The sequence below is a fragment of the Carassius gibelio genome, chromosome B20 (genome assembly GCF_023724105.1).
Source record: "Carassius gibelio isolate Cgi1373 ecotype wild population from Czech Republic chromosome B20, carGib1.2-hapl.c, whole genome shotgun sequence".
Classification (NCBI taxonomy): domain Eukaryota; kingdom Metazoa; phylum Chordata; class Actinopteri; order Cypriniformes; family Cyprinidae; genus Carassius; species Carassius gibelio.
Window position 1 is genome coordinate 9,751,468 of NC_068415.1, and position 19,202 is coordinate 9,770,669.

General features: G+C 38.3%; 1 pseudogene; it reads left to right on the forward strand.

The window, feature by feature from the left end:
* Positions 1-401: 401 nt before the first annotated feature.
* LOC127983515 (NBAS subunit of NRZ tethering complex-like) overlaps positions 402-19,202 on the forward strand; it is a 153,968-nt pseudogene continuing 135,167 nt past the window's right edge.

Genomic DNA, 19,202 nt, shown 5'->3' on the forward strand with positions numbered 1-19,202 from the left:
CTGAAATTTATATTTTTAGTTTTTATATCTAAGTTATTAATAGTTTTAGTTTGCAGGTGAGATTTTATCTCTTCTTGTTGTATTTACAGTGAAGTATACAGTAGCTGCATATTTAGAATTTGTAATAGATAATGATTCTCCCATATTTAAATAATTAGACCTGAAGACATAACACCACAATCAGTACCTTTAAAAAGTTTGGGGTCAATAAGATTTTTAAATGTTCTTAAAATAAGTTTCTCATGCTCACCAAGGCTGCATTTATTTAATCAAAAATATATTAAAAATGATTACAACTGTTATCATCTATTTTAATATAGTTTAAAATGTAATTTATATGACGGCAAATCTGAATTTTCAGTTCTTAAAGATCTTTCCGACTTCAAAGTTGTGAATGGCAGTTTATGTTACTATATCAAGGAGACATAGTACCAGATTATTCAGCTGTTAATGTTTGTGTGAGTCTATGTTTTTTTTTTATATATATATTTCAGCCCCTCCAGTTCAACTCTGCCACCTGGACTGGTTCACCTTGCAAACATCAACTGAACTGGCAGCTGGTGCTGGCAAGGTAATATCACCATTATTTGACACACTGTATACAAGCCTTTCAGACAGAGACTCAGTCTATTCCAGGTGAGGTTTGTCAGGTTCATCTGCAGTGTGAAAAGCTCTTTTGCAATTAAAGCTTCAGCAATTGCTGCATATTGATCATCCACACCTCATTGACTCTGCATTGCTAAAGCGTATACTGTGTCTCTCCAAAAATCATTGGATTTGGCCCCCTAATTATGACTCTTTTGTGTATAGAGTTGTTTTAGGTTCATTATAACCACAACAACACATTTCTTGGATTTTCAAGAAACCATTCGTTTGTGGGTTTTGGTTCTTGTGAGATATCCAAAATTAATTAAATATCTGTTTGTGGATGCAAGCCATGTAATCTCAATCAAACTCATTTTTTTCTTCAATGTTCTGCGTGTTCCTGCCAGTTATCTAGTTATGCAAAACAGTCCAATACAAGCAGAGACAGCAAGCTTTAATTAGCTATTGATTTCCAGATGGAAGACAACATTCTCTGTTTTAGAAATGTTTATTTTTGGCCCCATGTTTGCTTACACAGTCATTCTGTCTTCTTTTTTTCCCATTTTTTATTTTTATTTAATTTATTTATGTTTTCCTTCCAGTAATGGGAAGCTCCTGGCTGTGGTTCAGGACCAATGCTTGGAAATTAGGTAATTCTGCACATCGATTGGAAATGTTTGCCTTTTCTGTAATTGGTTAATTTTTCACACACTTGTCTCAGGTGCTGTTCAGCTGAGCAAAGCTACTTCTGAAATAGATGATTTGGTGCAGATGATGTATTTCTAAATATTTGTTAGTGTGTTTTCATGTACAATTCAGTTTCAGTAGGTGTGATTTATTTATCTTGGCACCAGCTTATCCGCACGCGCAGAAATGAAAGTGTCACGCTTCAGGGTCTAAGTAATTCACAGCCTGATGTTCTGAAAACAACCCCTAAACATCAAATTGCTGAATCTAAAAAATCTATAGTTTCTCCATATTCTCCTATATTTGCTTACCGAGGCTGATGGAACCTCAAAATGCTCATGTCTTCTAATGGGCTTCTTGCGCTCTTTCAGATCATGTACAGACGAATTTGGATCCATCATAGGAAAATGCCAAGATACAGTAAACATTTAGTTTTTTAGTTATTAACAGACCATTACCCCAGATTTTTAACAAAATTAGTTACATATAACCAAATGTTTCTGTGAAATTTGACATTTTTAGCAAATATTGCTTGATTTCCAAAAATATTTACAGCATTGGAACCTAAAACCATTTTAATCCTTATTAGAGCAGTTCATGAATTATTGATCAGGTGACGTATATTATGTATAGAAATGTATTTACTATAAACCGCATATTGCTATATGCTGTAATTGTGTGTGTGTGTGTGTGTGTAAAATATATATAATATATTCTCCTTATCTTCGATTGATATCTGCCACTTTGAGTTTCCAGTCTTTGGTTAAGTAGGCTCTTACTTGTTATTCTCTTCCCTTTTCTATATTTTATAGCTTTACATTTGCGTTGAATATTTTATGAGCAATATCATTCAGGGACTAGGCCTGCAGACATGCAAGTCTGCTTTCAATTCACTTTCATTTGTACTGTCCTAGTTCATTTCAGTTCATTTCATGGAGATTTGCATTCAGCCAATATCATCTATAAAGACGGAATTTCCAGTGTATATGTAATGGATGTGTTTGATTCACTTTGCTTAGTCTTTTGTGCTCTATATTCACGCTTCTTTCTTGCATTTTTCCTCTTTCTTCTTGAGGAGCAGAATGTGATGTTTTATATGTAACAGATAAATGTGTGTTCTGTGCTTTAGCCCTGATTGGAAAGCTTTCCTCATCTCTGCAAACAAGAGTCAGTGCATGTACATTCTCAGCCATTCATTAAAAAGTCATCTGTGTGTAAATGAATCTCTTTTATTGAATGAAGTGTGAGTTAAGAGCATCAGATGAGAAAGAAAAATAATAAGCAGTAATATGTATCAGTAGTAAATTAACACTGATTTATGCTGTCAGTTGTCTATGAACCCTCATTTGCTGCTTGCAGTTGCAGATAGACAGGGCATTAGGGTGAATGATACTTTGATTCGAAATATTAATATTATTTATATAAATAATGCTGATAACCAGTATATGGCTGATGTTAAAACTTATAAATGATATAATAATAGTAGTAGTAGTAATAATTATAATTAACAAAAAAGTCAAAATAAAAATAACTGGTACAGGTGAATTTAGGCATTATAATGTACAGTATAAAAAATGTTTTTATTCTTTTATGTGTGATAAGGATTACATTTAACAGTGTAAATTATTAATTATTTGGTGTTAAATTATGGCAATTTAATTGTAATAATCCATTAAATGTAAAAAAATAAAATAAAATAAACAACAACAAAAATGCATATAAGCTTTTAGCCAATAATAATGTACCCATATATATAATGCATCCCTAACATAAATCTGTGTAGTGCAGCATGATTCATCATTATTTTTTTTTGGTCCAGGCATGGAACACTAGACAAGTAGATGACGTGATTGATGACGTGACATATCCTGTCATAAGATGTCACCTCCAAATGGTTAAGAATTAATAAGTGAATGCAAGGTAGCACAAACCATTACAGATCAACAGCATTCACCCCAAACTGAAATCATGAGTTGGTTACAATGAGCGGCTGCTCTAACCCTTTGCGTCCAAATGCAATTTAAGAGTTCCTCATGTTTGTTTCTTGTTGCTAGAGCTCAAAGTGACTCAGCGGTCTTTACGCTTTGAATCTCAGAGAGACTTTTTACAGCGAGTACACGCTCAACCGGTTGGCCTTGCTGACCTGGCATATTTCCTTTCATAAAATAAATAAATAAAACACTAAGTTTTTTCCCATTATTTAAATGAGATTTACGGTGTGCGAATCTGCCCAGATAGCATACAGTACACGCATCTCACAAATTCAGGCATATTGGCCCCAGCGTTCATCTTAGATTAATTAGCTTTTAACAGCTGAGAGGTGATTTATGGACCCTGCTTAAGCGTTTCCCCTACTGATATTTATCTTGCTAAGTGCCAGCGTTCATTGTGAATTAATGAATCTCTCTCCCCCGATATGTCTGTGGATTTCTACCTGAATAGAAATCGCCAGCTTGCGTTTCCAAGACCTCAGGGGTCGGACTGATGATAAGGTTACTATGGCGACCGCTTGATTTGATGTGCGCTGCGCCGCGGTGTGCGTCTGATCTCAGCGGCACGGCTCGGACCAAAGCCAAAATGTTTGTAATCAAAGGTCTGCTTTATTAACCCCCTCTTGTCTGATGAACGCTAGTTGGATGGTCTCGGTCTGTAGTCTGCAGGAGGCTTGGGGATGAAACGGTTGCTAGGCCCTGAAGCTGTTGTATCATGCAGTTGGTTTTTAAGTGTTACTTTAGTGTTTAAGTATACAGATTTTATCACGCTGGGCTTTTGAACTTTAATTGAGAAGCCTTTGGGCTCATCCCGCACCGAATCGGCTGCTGTTTGACTGTGGTGAACGGTTTGGAGGCTGATCGCTCTTGAGTTTTCCTCATGATTTTTCATCCACCTGAAATATAAGAGCACCTGTTTGGCAGACAGAAAGAGGAGAGAGATGGATCAGAAAAAAAAAAAAAAAAAAAAATATATATATTTTGGAAAGGCACCTTCTGTGAATTTGAGAGCATAAATTATTGCCAGTAGAATTATTCTATTTTTCCACACTTTTTTCCCCCCACAGATCTCTTACTTTATTCAAAAATACATTAATAATGCCATTCATTCATTTACATACAGGGACATAAGTGACCATTATGCATATATTTGAGCAAATAACGTTAAGTTTGTTTAGACTTCTGTTCAAAAGTCTGGGGTCAGTAAGGTGTATATATTTTATTTGAGTATTCCTTGATATGTTTTTTTGAACTTACTATTACTATAAGAATCCAGAAAAAGGTGTCACGGTTTTTGCGGTCAAGGCTGCTGAAGGTTCAGGTTTGCCATCATCGGAATAAATTAGTTTTTAAAATATATACAAATAGAAAATTTCTTAGTATTAATGTTTTTTTCCCTTCTTTTTCTTTTTTTTCCCAATCAAATAATAAATGCCGCTTTGGTGAGCATAAGAGACTTCTTTCTAAAACATTGAACAATCTTACTGACCCCAAACCTTTAAACAGGAGTTTCCAGATCACATCTAAATACATTTTGTACTTCAGAAGGTTATGTTCTCCTTCCTTCTGCAGTACCCAAGGATCCAAACTTTCACTGGCGCAGGGTAGCGTGGAGTCATGATTGTGCTCTGTTGGCATATGCTGACAGCACTGGTACGGTCTGAGTCTTTGACCTGATGGCCAGCGAACTCTTCATTATTACACCGGTATGTCACTCAAACTGATCTTCTGTATTTCTAACCTCATGTCATTCTCTCTCTGTCATTTCCTCAGTTATTCTCTCTCTTTCTCTCTCACACTCAGTCTGTTGAAATTGGTTCTACTTTCCATGTACAGTAACTTTTGGTGTGCAGTAAGAACACTCTTTTCTGTTTCAGTGTAAATGATAGCTGTAATGACTGGCTCCTAATGACCAAATTTCAGGCCTGTGTGCGTTGCCCTCTGGCTTTTTGCACTGCTTGGCTCTTCTCATATTCTCTCGCTCTTTTTCTGTCTGTAGACTGGGTAGGCCTGACCCTCTCGAGAGGGGCCTTTCCCCACTCTGTTGCCCATGCAAGAAACACATTTTCTGGTTCCCTTCAGCTCGAAGCCCCCGGTGCCCTTGAAGGACATTTTCTGTGTAGTTTCTAAGAAAGGCAGCTCTCTTGCCCCTTTTACTATTTTCGAATTCTCCCTCATCCCCTCCTCTGCGTTTCTTTTGATTGCACTGCTAGTGAGATCTCAGTCAGTCTATCGCTGGTCTCTCTCTCTCTCTCTTGCTGGCTCTCATCCTCCCCCACATTACTCTACACTCTTCCATCTCTCTGTCAGAAACTATTAGTTTAGTCTCACAAGATGCCTTCTCTCTATACCAGAGTCTGAGAGTGTAATGACCTGTATGACTCCGTATATTTTTGTCACTTTCAAACTCTGTTTCCATCTCTACCTCATCTTTTTGATGTCTTTCTTTTTGTCCGTCTTTCTAGACTTTAAGCTTCCCAGGAGTTTTTAGCTATATGCAGCAGCTGGTCTGATGTTCTTGGAATACACTGCCTGCGCCCAGTGGTCAGCAGAGCTGCTGGTGATCAGCTACAGCGGTCAGCTCAAGAGTTACCTGGTCAGGTAAATGCATAGGAGGAAATCCCACGGGGGGTCGGGGGGCACAGGAACCCCGCCCCCATGCTGAGGGTTGTCCCTCCTAAAAATATGATTAAAAAACCATGCTGTGTATTGTAAATAATAATGTTTTACTAACTTTGTAAGTAGTAAAACAACACAAACGCCAACAGGGCAAAAATGCATTTTAAGTTTAGACACATTTTGAGTCTCTCACTCACTTGCCTCACAGTGCTTTGGTCCAAATGCCTGCTTTACTCTTTTTCATCACCTCAGTGTGGCCAAGTCCATGGTTTTCACATGGAATTGGGCTGCTTTAACTCTGCTGCCGCAGGTTGTTTTTCATGTCCTCGGGTAGAAGCGCCCTCAATAATGTAATATTTAGCCCCTGGAATGCGAATATTACTGGAGGAACCCCGCAGAAAATCATGGATTTTAACACCCCTGAACTACATTTTTTTTACTTGGGGAACCCTCCTCGAAACGTGTTTGTTTTGGGCTTGTTTTGAGTCGGGGTAGGGAAAAAAAATCGATACAGCATAGTATCGCGATATTTTCCGTGGCAATACTGTATCGATACACGGACGTCAAGTATCGATCTTTTTATCATACTATTTGGTAGAATAACAACTGGTTTCTTTACAGTCCACTAGATGGTGGTGTTGAGTTTTTTCTAAAATCCCTTAATGCATGACAAGCCATTGATTATTCCACTTATTCTATGGCCATTTGCCAGCATTGACCACTTAAAGCTGTTTATGATATTTAGCAGTGCAATATTTAACTGGAAGAGTAAACATGTCGGTTATTTTCGTCAGTTATGGCTTGTTAGCTCTAGCCTTCTGCCTGCTTCAAATCATACAGGGAAGACCACATTTATTTAAATAAATTATCGATCAAGAGACAGATGACAGTTGTGTGTGTGAATATACCTGTGTCTGTGCGTCTCTCTCTACAAACAATGAAGCTGTTTAGTTACTTCGATGTTACCTCGGTGCTGAGGAAAATAATGCAGGCCATCTAGTATCCATGTTATTTTATTAATAAAAGTCACAAGCAGCACTGCAAATATGTTTCTGTGTGTGCGAAGTGCGATCTTCCATCTCTGACCTCTCTCCCTCTGTGTTTGTGTGTGAGTGGTGTGTGTGTGTGTGTGTGTGTGTGTGTGTGTGTATAAAAGCAGTGCATTAAAATAGAACAGTGATTAAACTGTAAGTTTTATTTTTATTTTTTTATTAACATTAATTTACTTTCAAATGCCCCAATTGCTGAAGGGTCTGCACAAATTTTGGTACAAGCTTAAGCTGGATTGCTCAAAATGCCTGTAGTGACACAGCAGTGCATACCTGTTTACATTTAATTAAGGTTTACTACACTAGACTGTAATACAAAGAGTTGAGTTTGCCAGGTGCATACAACATTTATGACATATTTTCGTGAAAGTGTTTTTTTCAGTTTGTCTTGACAATTCCATTTTGCACTGCAACAATACAATTTAAGTGAGATAAACAAACTGAGAAATGTTTCTTTTTAAAACAGATGCTGCTAAAGTTTTCATTTGGGGACGTAATTTGAAGTCGGATAAAGGTAATAAATTGCAGTATATCACAGAATATTGAAATATATTTAAAACAGCAATAATATTGTATCGTGACACAAGTATTGGGATAAAATTGTATTGTGGGGCCACTGGTGATTCCCACTGCTTGTTTTGAGTAGAAATTGGATGCTTTTTTTTCCCGAAAACCTGGCAACCCTGCATCCCCTCTATATGCACAAAATTAATAGTTGTTTATTATACGTGTGTGTGTGTGTGTGTGTGCGTGTATATATATATATGTTGTTATTGGTTTTATATTGTATACATTTTAAAAATGTATATATAATTTAATACATATTAAAATATATATTAAATACTTTAACATATAATTTAATACATATTACAATATATATTAAAGACTTTAACTACATTTAACAACAATGTAAATTATATTTGAAATTAATAAAATTTAAATAAAGGAAAATATGTAAATCCAAAATCCAAATGGTGATGGAGGGTAACCAATCCAAAACAATGTTAATGTTGATGGAGAGTAACCTGTTCATGCGAAGACATTTGTGTAACACAGAAAATCAAACCATATAATACATAGCCACGAGAGTCAGAAAGTGGGTTAAAGGTTTGTGGGTATTTGTTGAGAAAGCACAAGCCTAATATTTAGACAACATTCTCAAGGACCATCTGATGGACTTTGCTGATAAAAATGGGAAGAGTTTGCCAGCATGGCAAGCTAGAATCTTAATGGGCTTATGCTATTTGTTTAGCCCGGTATTTAAATCCAAAAGTTGCAATAGGAGCCAGACTTTGTGTCTGTCATCAAGCGTTTTGGGAGGACATGCCAGGATAAGAAAGCATTAATCCTTCTTCCTGTCTTTAAGCAATGTTATGGGATATTAGATAGTAGAGTATTTGTGTCCTAATACATGGCTCAAATGTTGAAGGATATTGAAACAAGACCACCAGAGAAGATTCTGATGATTCAGATACAGTACTTGCCGGTCCTCTCTATCTTAATTCCCTCTGACTCTTTCAGGACCAGATATCCTTCAACTAAACCTAAAAGCCTGCGCCTTTTGTTTATCTCTGTTCTGAGGGTGAGGCTTAGCTTTGAGTATTAATGAAATTGCCTGCAGTTTCCAATTTGTAATTCTTTGTTTAATCATTCAGCTCAAGTTTTCAAAGTTAAAATCATCTGTTTGCGAGAGTAATGGCAGATGGAAAAAAAATCTACTTCATTCTCCTCAAAAATTTTGCTGCAGGCTTTGAAGCTCTGAAGAAAGCTTTTTCTTGTTCTCTCCCTCATGTTGTTGAATGGAAGTGTTTGCAGTTGCATTACTTTGAGGAAGTTTTTAAAGTCATTTAGAAATGCTGGACTAACATTAGACAAATTGGTGCTTTCAAAAGCATTTCTGACACAAAGCTCTTTAGGAAACCATATTCTCACTGAGTCCTTAAGAAATTATTAAACTCAACAAATTACTTAAAATTCTATTTGTCCTTTGAAACCATTCAAACATGCAAACTTCAATTGCCATTCTAATCAAGACAGCTAAGCAATACATATCTTACTATAATCGTTTGTGCTAAATTAACTATAAATTTTCAACACGGTACCCTGTAGTACCCTAACTATTGCTATTGTTTTTGATCATATACATATATAATGTCAAACTTAACATTAGTTTTCACTTACGTAACATTTATTTAGCTTACTCAAAGTGATGAGGTAATGTTTTTCACCATATGCTGTTGTTTTCCATTGATGTGTGTAAAATGTAAAAAATGTAAAATTTGGCAGAGCAAGTCATTATTTTATTTAAATTTTATTTAAATGCATTTGTGATAATAAAAACTCCATAATCATCCGGAAGAAGGAGGCGGGAACCGGCGCACAATCAAAATGAAACTTTAATAACTCCAAATAAACACAAACCAGCGCACCAGCCCCTCACTGACGACTGGTGCGCATAAATAAAAAGCAAAACATAAAATAATGGCCCAGGCCTGGTCCTCTCTCGTCCTTCTCTATCGTCGCTCCAGTTTTATATCCTTCCATCTCCTACGTGGGACTCGAGACCGGCGGTGGGGCGCAGGTGTCGCTGATTTCCCAATTATTCCGCTGGCCTCCCTCCTTGTTCCCACGTCCCTCTGCCCCGCCCCACTCGCAACATACCCCCATCGCCCCTCGCAGGCCGGGGGGTACTCCCGAGACTGCGCTCTACTCCCTCCGGGGGGGACCGCTCACAGGGACCTGCAGGAACCTGGGGGTAGGACAGACGAGGCGAGAGAAAAGAAGATGGAAGGAGGAGTGACAGGGACGGGAGAGGGGAGAGAGAAAAAAAAAAAAATTTGGTTCCCAGACGCACTGCTGCTCGGCCCTCCACCAGCTGGGTGATCTCCTCCGCGGTGCCTGGCAGTGGAACTGGACGGCCCTCGGCAGACGGCACGACACTCCTCCGCCGCCTGGTGGACGGCGACGGCTCCTCCGGTTTTGGGCAGCCGGCAGTAGTCCCCTGTTCCCTGCTCCTCCGGATTCCTTCACAGAGGCAGCAGGCACCGGTCCCCTGACGAACGGCGCCGACTCCTCCGCTCCCTCACGGACGGCAGCCGCCCCTCCATTTGGTGGGCGGCCGGTAGCAAGCTCGCCCGTCCCCGGCAACTCGCTCCAGCCCACCGCCTCGAGCGTCCATGGCGGCACACTTCCTTGCCAGCTCGATGGCACTGCGGATTCACCACAGCGGCGAGGGATCTTCAGCAGCGTGCCCTCCTTCTCCCGGGCTTCGGAACCACTGTAATAATAAAAACTCCATAATCGTCGGGAAGAAGGAGGCGGGAACCGGCGCACAATCAAAATGAAACTTTAATGACAAAAATAAACACAAAACAGCGCACCAGCCCCTCACGGACGACTGGTGCGCATAAATAAAAGCCAAAACATAAAATATGGCCCAGGCCTGGTCCTCTCTCGTCCTTCACTATCGTCGCTCCAGTTTTATATCCTTCCATCTCCTACGTGGGACTCGAGACCGGCAGTGGGGCGCAGGTGTCGCTGATTTCCCAATCATTCCGCCGGCCTCCCTCCTTGTTCCCACGTCCCTCGGCCCCGCCCCACTCGCCACAGCATTATTATTGATTTTTGTTTTTGTAGGGATAACATTAAATGGAAAAACTGATGTTTATTCCCGGCTACATTTTACATGAGTTCCTTCTATTCTATTCTATTCTATTCTATTCTATTCTATTCTATTCTATTCTATTCTATTCTTTAATTGGGACCTGTGAAAATGTTGGCTAGTCAGTTGGCCTGACTAGCCAATTAAAAACCCTTATTGTTAAGCCATGCATTTAGTTGATTATTCTCTTGAACAGTGTCTTGAACCACAGGTTTCATCTGGTCTAGTAATGTTGATACATTGATTTCCTGTTCCTGTTTTGCTCTCAGTGTTGGAACCAATCAGGGTTTTCAAGAGAATCACACCTTCAGTTTTTCTGCCCACTATTCTTAAGGCATTACCACAGCAATATATCATCCTGGCCACAGGTGAGACCCCCATCTAGAAGCTGTTTTTCTTGTGTGTGTGTGTTTGTGAAGGACTGTCAAAGGGATGTTTTTCTCTAAAAGTGAACACAAAATCATCTTTAGTGATTTGTGTTATTCCCACTATACATGTTTGAACTGAAATCCTCTATGGCTTGTGTTTTAGGCAGCGCTTACTTTTTTTTTTTTAAAGAAAATATTTCAGATTTTAGTTGCCACATGGGGGCAGTCTTTATATACAGTGTGTAGAGGTGTGTGTGTACATTTGTTTGTATGTGCTGTTCACATGCGCAGATCAGATCAGGTAGCTTTCCTGTTTCATCAGCCCCTCAAGGACTACTTCGGCCTCATAAGAGGGCTGAGGTGCTCTGTGTGTGTATGTGTGTGTGTGTGTGTTTTCTTCTGACTCATGCTGCTGATGTGTTTGTGTGTTCCTCAGGTTGCTGCCGGTGGGAGGGTGTGAGTCTGGAGACAGTGATGTGTCCAGGGCGAGCGGCTGTGGGATCACAGCATGGAGGGTGTTGTCAGGGTCACCTCACTATAAACAGGTCATCAGTTATGAGGATGACAACAGTGCGGTGAGTTTGACTTTAGGCATGTAAGGGAATATTAATGTACTGATGATACAGTATCCATGACATGCACTCTTTCACAAAAAAAAAATGTATAGAAAAAAAATATCTTGGCCGTATCAGGTCTCTGATCATGGTTTTGATCTTTGATCTTACTGGTTTCCCACGGAGAGAAAAAAAAAAGACTAAAGAAGTGGAGCCTTAACTGAGTTTTTAATATTTTCAAAAAATCACTGTTTTGACATTAGGGTGTTGTGGTTGTTTGCCAAGTGTTGCTCTGCACTTGCTAAATTGTCCTGAGTGTGTGTTCACAGACGGTGATGCATTTCGACAGTCATAATCATAGTGAATCCTTCAATTTTAACTATACTATATTTTGTATTACATTACCTTTGCATCAAATTAGAAAAAACTAGTGAGTGCAGCTGTGAGGGTGTTTCTACCATGGCTGCGGGAGTGACAAATTTGACATCATTCTCTCCTCTGATTTCTGTTATCGGTGTCTTTTTGAAAGTCATGATGAAAAATCTATTTTGGAGGTTTTTTTTTTTGCTGTTTGAGCAAATGTAAATGCAAAAATTATATTTAACAAAGTCTCCTGTTCACCATTATACATTTACCCAACTAATACCCAAATATTAAGCTAGGTTGCTGGTTGCTTGGGCATTGATGGTGTTTTTTGAGTGGTTGTGGGGGCATTGCTAGGTGCTTGATTCCTCAGTGTTGCTTATTGATTCATTTTTTTTAACTAAAGTATTCTGAGTGGTTAGCAGGTTACAAAATATTTTCTGTGGTATTGCTGTGGTGCTGTGAGTGGTTACTAAAGTGTAACTTATATGTCTAAGTTATTGTTAGATTGTAGCAATGTGGTTGGGCATCTGGGTAGTTAATAGGGTGATGCTTACTGGTCAAAAGAGCCTACAGTCTTTATGGTATTTTTGTCCATATGCATAACTTGGTTTATTGTTTTTTTTCATCGGCTGTTTGGTCACTTTGCAAAACTATTTGCAAATTGTTCCTTTACAAATCCCCAACTCCAAGTGTGTTCAGTGCTTGCTTTTGTATTGTTTTGTATGAGAAGGAAATACGGAAACTCTAGTAGTTTATGCATTTGTATGGGCTGCTCTACCCCTTAAGAAACAGATATTTCAAGGAGTAAAGTCACTTCTGCACAGACTGCTGCTCAGAATGCACAGTCATACATTCTTTCTCACATCACAGTATTTCACAAAGCTGAAAGCACATGCTCATTTCTGGTTTTCTGAGGTTGTAAAGGTTTTATGTAGTGAGCTCTGGAAGCTGCATTGTAGGCTTAGTAAGAACTTTAGTACTGAAGCTTCTAGCTGTTTATTCTCTCCTACAGATCCAATGATAATGACTTCTGATTGAACTGGTGGAACCTGTTTTGATATTCTTCATATTTATTTAATGTTCAATTAAACTGCTAAATAATGTTCAGTTATTTAGTTCTTGGCTTAATATAGTGTTACTGAACGTATAAGAACTCATGGTGTGTATTCAGTTTGAAAACCATCAGTCTCTCACCCACCTTAAACATATTGCTGAGAGGCCTGTGAAAGACTAAAAAGCACCCTCCGAAGAGCATCACTTTTTATTTTAAAGGGGTAGTTCACCAAAAATTCTGCCAACATTTACTGAATCACAAATTAAGTTAATTTTGAATTTAGCCTGAAAGATTTCTGTTCTTCTTCGGAAAATCCAGGTAACTAAAACTTTGAAGATCTTGTGTATGGATTAACTGGTTCTCGCCATGAATATTGCTTGAATGGAGTTAAGAAGAAAAACAAATCAAGCAGTTTAAACCTGTTCTCATGAAGAGATATGATTGCATTGCTTATTTATATGACATATGGTAAGCTCAAAAGCTCAAACACCTTTTGGTTTCTAAGTAGTCCATTTTAGTTAATAGTCACCAACTAGCATGTTCCGGAAACCATCTTGATAACCTTCAGCTAGTATGACCATCAGCTGCTTTGGTGCAGTTAAATACCAGCTAGGAGTTTAACCTGTATTTTTAAACCTGAATGCGTCAGAGTATAACACATTTTAGTATGTAAATGCATCCATGATATTCATGAAGGAAGTTATGAATTACTTTTGTAGTCCCAGAGACAAGGATTCTTCAGGCCCAGCTTTCGACTTCTCCCTCTAGGCATAACAGTGAACAAGTGACTCACCTCAGTGAAGTTTTTGTGTCGCTCATTGAATTTGTTTTTTTTGCATGCATCTCTCTGGGCCAGTATGACAGCATATGAAACGAAAAGCCAAAGCTCAATTTAATTTTACTAAGAACTATGAATAAATAGTGTAATGCCTAATTGAACGTGTATGTTTACTCAGGATGGCGTGTTCCGAATGAGTCTGTCTCCTGATGGCACAGTGCTGGCTGTGATCCACTTCTCTGGCAGTCTCAGTCTCTGGGATATTCCATCATTCAAACTGAGAGGAAGCTGGAAACAAGAGGAACAAGTAATAAAATAACTCTGTGTGTGTGTGCCCGATTTCAGAGACTTGAAGCTGAAGTATATGCATTTCTACGCCACTATTCCAATCAATGAAAATGAAATAAATCATGACTGTTTTTAAACAGGTTTCTTGAACACTACTGGCCTGTCATTGGTCAGGAAATTTGATAGTCACACCCATGGCTCGAATTGAGGGGGGTGCAGGGGGCTTGCTAGGGTTGAAAAAAATTACTAAATGGATCCCCTTGGTAAAACTACCATCCCCTTTAGATTAATAATACTCATTATGTAAGCATTATCATGCAAATGAAATTTTAAAATTCTCTGCTTATGATAATTCACAAACTAAATAGCTGGCCAATCAGTACTGTAACAAGTGGCTCACAAGTGGAAGCAAGGTTGTTTTTTTATTGTTTTGTTTTGTTTTCGCACAAAATGGTTCATGCGCAACTTTTCAAGTTCTTTAAAAAAGAAGACAACAGAAAAGGTTTGATTTTTTTCTTGATTATAATTTAATGACATTCCCGACATTGTTATTATGCTGTATGTGGGAATGTGAAGGACTGAGAGACCATAGGAGAGCTGACAAAAACCAAACAAAAACACGTCTTGAGAGTCCAAAAGCATTCACTGCACAATGAAGCCTGTTAGAATGCCCTTATAATTCAAACAATAAAAGACCCATGTATACGTTTTTATGTTTTTATATTCATTGCACAAGCAATGTACTTTTCTGAATATCAGCACATGTGCACGAGCACAAATGTCCTATTAATTTTATACAACAGTACATAGCAACACGGTGTTTCGTTCCTTGAATGAATCAGAATTTGAATGAATTGAATGAGCCAGTGATTCAAAGTCCATTCAGATGGACTCACTTATTTAGTTTCTAATTGAATTATCTGTCATGGACTTGGACTTGCTGCCACCTACCGGCGGTTTGTCATCATTATTTGCCCATGACAGGCCTAAACCCAGTCTCAGCCTCCGACGATCACACCCACTGGCCCTTGGCTAAATGTCTGATGCATATGAGACACAAAAGTTGAAACACTTCAGGAGTGTCAAAGTCATCATGGGATTGGTTGAATTATACAGGATTTCTGGGAGACGTGTATGTCACATTCTTTAATGTTTCACCTGGAAACAAAAAACCACCACCTCACGAAAGAACAAAGCCATTGAGTTTACAACTGTGATGACGAGAGCTTATCAGAAACAATAGAATGCTGGATATTCAATAGTATGTCAAATATTTAAAGTTCACGGCATAGAATCTTTTAAATACGTCCGAGTGTTTTACTAACCAGTCTGTTATTGGAGGAACATTTTCAATCAAACCAATGTTTTGAAAGTGTTTACACTTTTCATCCAGATCAATATACAAAGGCCAACCTGGTTGGCTCTGCATATTAAAGTTACCATGAAATCAAAATACATATTTGTATCTGTTCTCTGACATGACATGACATGTGCCCTTTGAAACAACCTGTCACTCACATAATTATTGCAACAATTAGCAAATAACAACAAATCAACAATCCAGTCAGTTGCCGATGGACAAAATCAAGTCCTGCTCTACTTTGTTTTCTTGTTCGAGAATCTCTATATTTAGAGATCTATCCCGAGCCTTCTGCATGTAACTTTACACAAAAACAAAGTCATGATTATTTACAAGTGTCCAAGAAGAATTACGAAGATAATAAGTATTCAGTTGGTCATGTGATTTCAAGATGGCTGCCTCCATGAGGTGACCCTCTACTTATAGAATATATTAGCTTTTAATTACTTGTTATTACAGTGTGTATGTCATTTAAAAAAATATATTTCTTTCTATTTTTCAACATTTCATTGTGTAAAACTTTAACAATCAAAACTAGGTAAAAGAAAATATTTTGAAATGGAAAAATGATACACTTCAGCTTTAATATCTCTTACAATGGCACAGCCAGAAATGAACACACCTTTCAGCAATATGTCATAAGACGATTTGTTTGTTTTTGCGCATACGTGCTTGTGTGTCATCTCTCTTTGTGGCACTTGAAGTTCAAACTTCCGATGTCGTGCTGCTACGTTCCACTGATTTGCCCACCACTTTCTGTTCAGCATGGGTTCTGTCACTTCAGAAAAAAACACCCCTAGCTATCCTTTATTACACTCTCCTACTTGTTCTCGCTTTCGTTTAGCCGGGATTTGACGAGATCAACCCAGAAAAGAAGACTCCGCTGGAGAAGAGAAAGAAGATAAAAGGTAGCCAGACCCTCAACTTTAGATGTGTATCTACTCCTACACTTACCTAGCCCTATTAATTATGTAGTGAGTCCAGACAGAGGCAGTGGGAGGGAGAAGAATGCCTTAATAAAGCCCTGCGTCTTGTGTCTTCGTGGAGAGGCGTTAAATTCAGGCAGTGACATTTTGATTGTGGGTTTAGATCACATAAAGCACATAAAGTTTCATAAAGCTTGTCTGTCTGCTTGTCCTTGGTTCGTGTTTTTTTCTCCGTTTCCTCTTTGAAAATGATGTTTCTAAATCATCTATCATGTTTAGCTGTGGAATGGTGACTTTTAAATGAACGAACGTCTGTGAAATGTTTTATTTATTGTATTAAGATTTTTTTTTTCTGTCACGTCTTCCTCAGCACCTGTCTCTTTCTCTGTCTCTCTTCTCAGATAACTATCAGCACCAGTTTCTGCTGGATGTGAGCTGGTGGAGTGAGACTGCTTTGATTTTAGCCCGCTGTTTTGGGGCTCTCTCTTACTTGGCAAGTCCTGCTAGTGGTTTGAAACCTCGCCGCAGTCACCTCGGCCCATTATGGGGAGCTCCTCAGTTTGGAGGTGTGTCTTTTGTATCTATATTGGTTTTCCTCAGTGAATATTGAATGTTACTGATATATTTGTGAGGATTGTGGTGACAGTTGAAAATTTAAGAAACATAATGAATATTGCTTTTTAATTGGCCATTAAGTTTTACAAAAACGCCATACTTCTGTATTTTATGATCCATCCTGGTCTTGCTAGTTTAAATCAGTGTCTCTGTAGCTTAATATATTTAAATGATTTCCAAAAAATGATTACTCTCAGCTAATGGACGCAAAATCATGTGACATCTTTCATTTATTAATATAATATATTTGTTTAAAAGTTGTGTGGCCGGCTTTTTTGGAAAGATTAATACTTTTATTTTAGCAAGGATGCATAAAAAGGGACTGTAATGACTTTGGAAAAATAATAATAATAATTTGCATATATATATATATATATATATATATATATATATATATATATATATATATATAGTTTTAAAATGTATTGAAAATGGGTATTTTAGTCTTTTAAAGGTTTCTACTGTTGTTGTTTTTTTTTTGTTTTGTATTAATACAGCCCTAGTAAGCATAACAAACTTTTGACCCCAAACTTTTAAACAATAATATAATATTGTCAAAAGAAAAATTTATTATTTTAAACCCCAGTGACAACACACTTCTCCCTCCAGAACATTGTCTTTTCATTCATAGCCGCTGATGACAGTAATTACTTCTGTAAAGGAAGTCGCATCATTCAGACACTCTCTCTCTATCTTAAGGCCATCATCATAAAAGTGCTTTACTGCCCCTCATCCTCAGATACGAAAAAATCTCATCTCTTCCATCTCCACCTCATTGTTTTTTGGTGCCTACCATTGATGTAAAGCTCTCACAGCTAGAGTGATGTGAACCTGGAGGGAAGTACAGAGGGATGAGAAAAGAAGGAAAGTGAGAACATGAGAGAGATGTCGGTTTTTATTCTGGCTGGATGTTGGTTTGACGGTTTCCTCACTCCGTAGGGAAATGCAGCACACAGCTGCGGTGTCGTCTGTGTGAAGTTTGTTTGATAGATTTTTCAGTGTGTGAGAAAGAGAGAAACAAACAGGTACTGCAAGAAAAAATGTGTTTGTGTCCTGCGAAAACAGTGTTTGTTAGTCTTCCAAGTGGATATTGAAAATCACCCAATCTTGTTTTTTATTTTTTTTTAATAGTCGAAAAAATGGTTCCAGAAAGTTTCATTAACTTTTCATTCTCCTCGAGAAAGCCAACCAAATCTTCTTAATCTCTCTCCTTCAGTCTCTCTCTGTCCTCCCAGTGTGAGGTAAAGCAGGCCCATAAGCACTCTTCTCTGGAGAGCTGCGTGACGGGTGAAGAGGACGATAAAGATGATGACTCAGACTCGGACAGAGCTCACGGCGAAGGCACACTATTTCGGATATGTGAAGCAGGGCCTGTACTACGAGACTGAGATGGAATGCTTCGCCCTTCCCCGAAAATGACCACGCACTGTTATCAAGAAGAACTTTTTGGTCAGTCTGAGGCCCACCACACCAGAGCAGGACTACCAGAGTGAGGTGAGTACTATAACAACAAGACGGAGCAAAACTGCACACTCAACCAAACGTACTTGGCTGAAATGTAAGGTAGAGTCTTTATAATGAGCAGATGACTATATTTTCATGCCTATTACTAAACTACTCACCAAACATCTTAGCATCAAACTTTTCAGAGCTTACAGAGACTTTGTTCCATTCACTGTGCTTCTTTGGGAGAATGTGGGTGCTTTAGACTTCTTTTGATGTGATTTGCTATTTTCTTTTTGATGACGATTACTTAGCAGAATCATGGGTAATGTAGTTATCATAAAACATGAATTCTGTCATGGAGAAAATATATGGAATTTTTACTTCTGGAACCCCACTCTTGAACTCTGTAAAGGGATGGGTCACCAAAATTTAGGTTTAACTCAAGTATGGTTTTCGCCTTGAAAATAGCCAAAGAAGCTGGTATGACATTTTAAAAAACAAAACAAACAAACTCACCCTCATGTTGCACATTATAAATAAAGGTGAAGCCTTTTTACAAGAATAACAATGCATGTAACATGAGCAGATGAGCTGCAAAGATTTACGTAGACCTTGAACAGTACCTAGCAACATCAGCCCAAGTTCATTAATATTCAAGAGCTTAGCCTTTTACATATAGTCGCATCACAAAACCTTCCGAGTGTGGAATGAAAGTGAGAGAGGAAGATGAATGCTGAAGGGATTCAGACGGGAAATAGCATGAAGATGTCAACCTCAAAGTAACAAAACAGCGTTTTGTGAGATACCGCAGCTCTTAATAGATTTACTTTATTGCTGTAATATTAACAGGTCCAT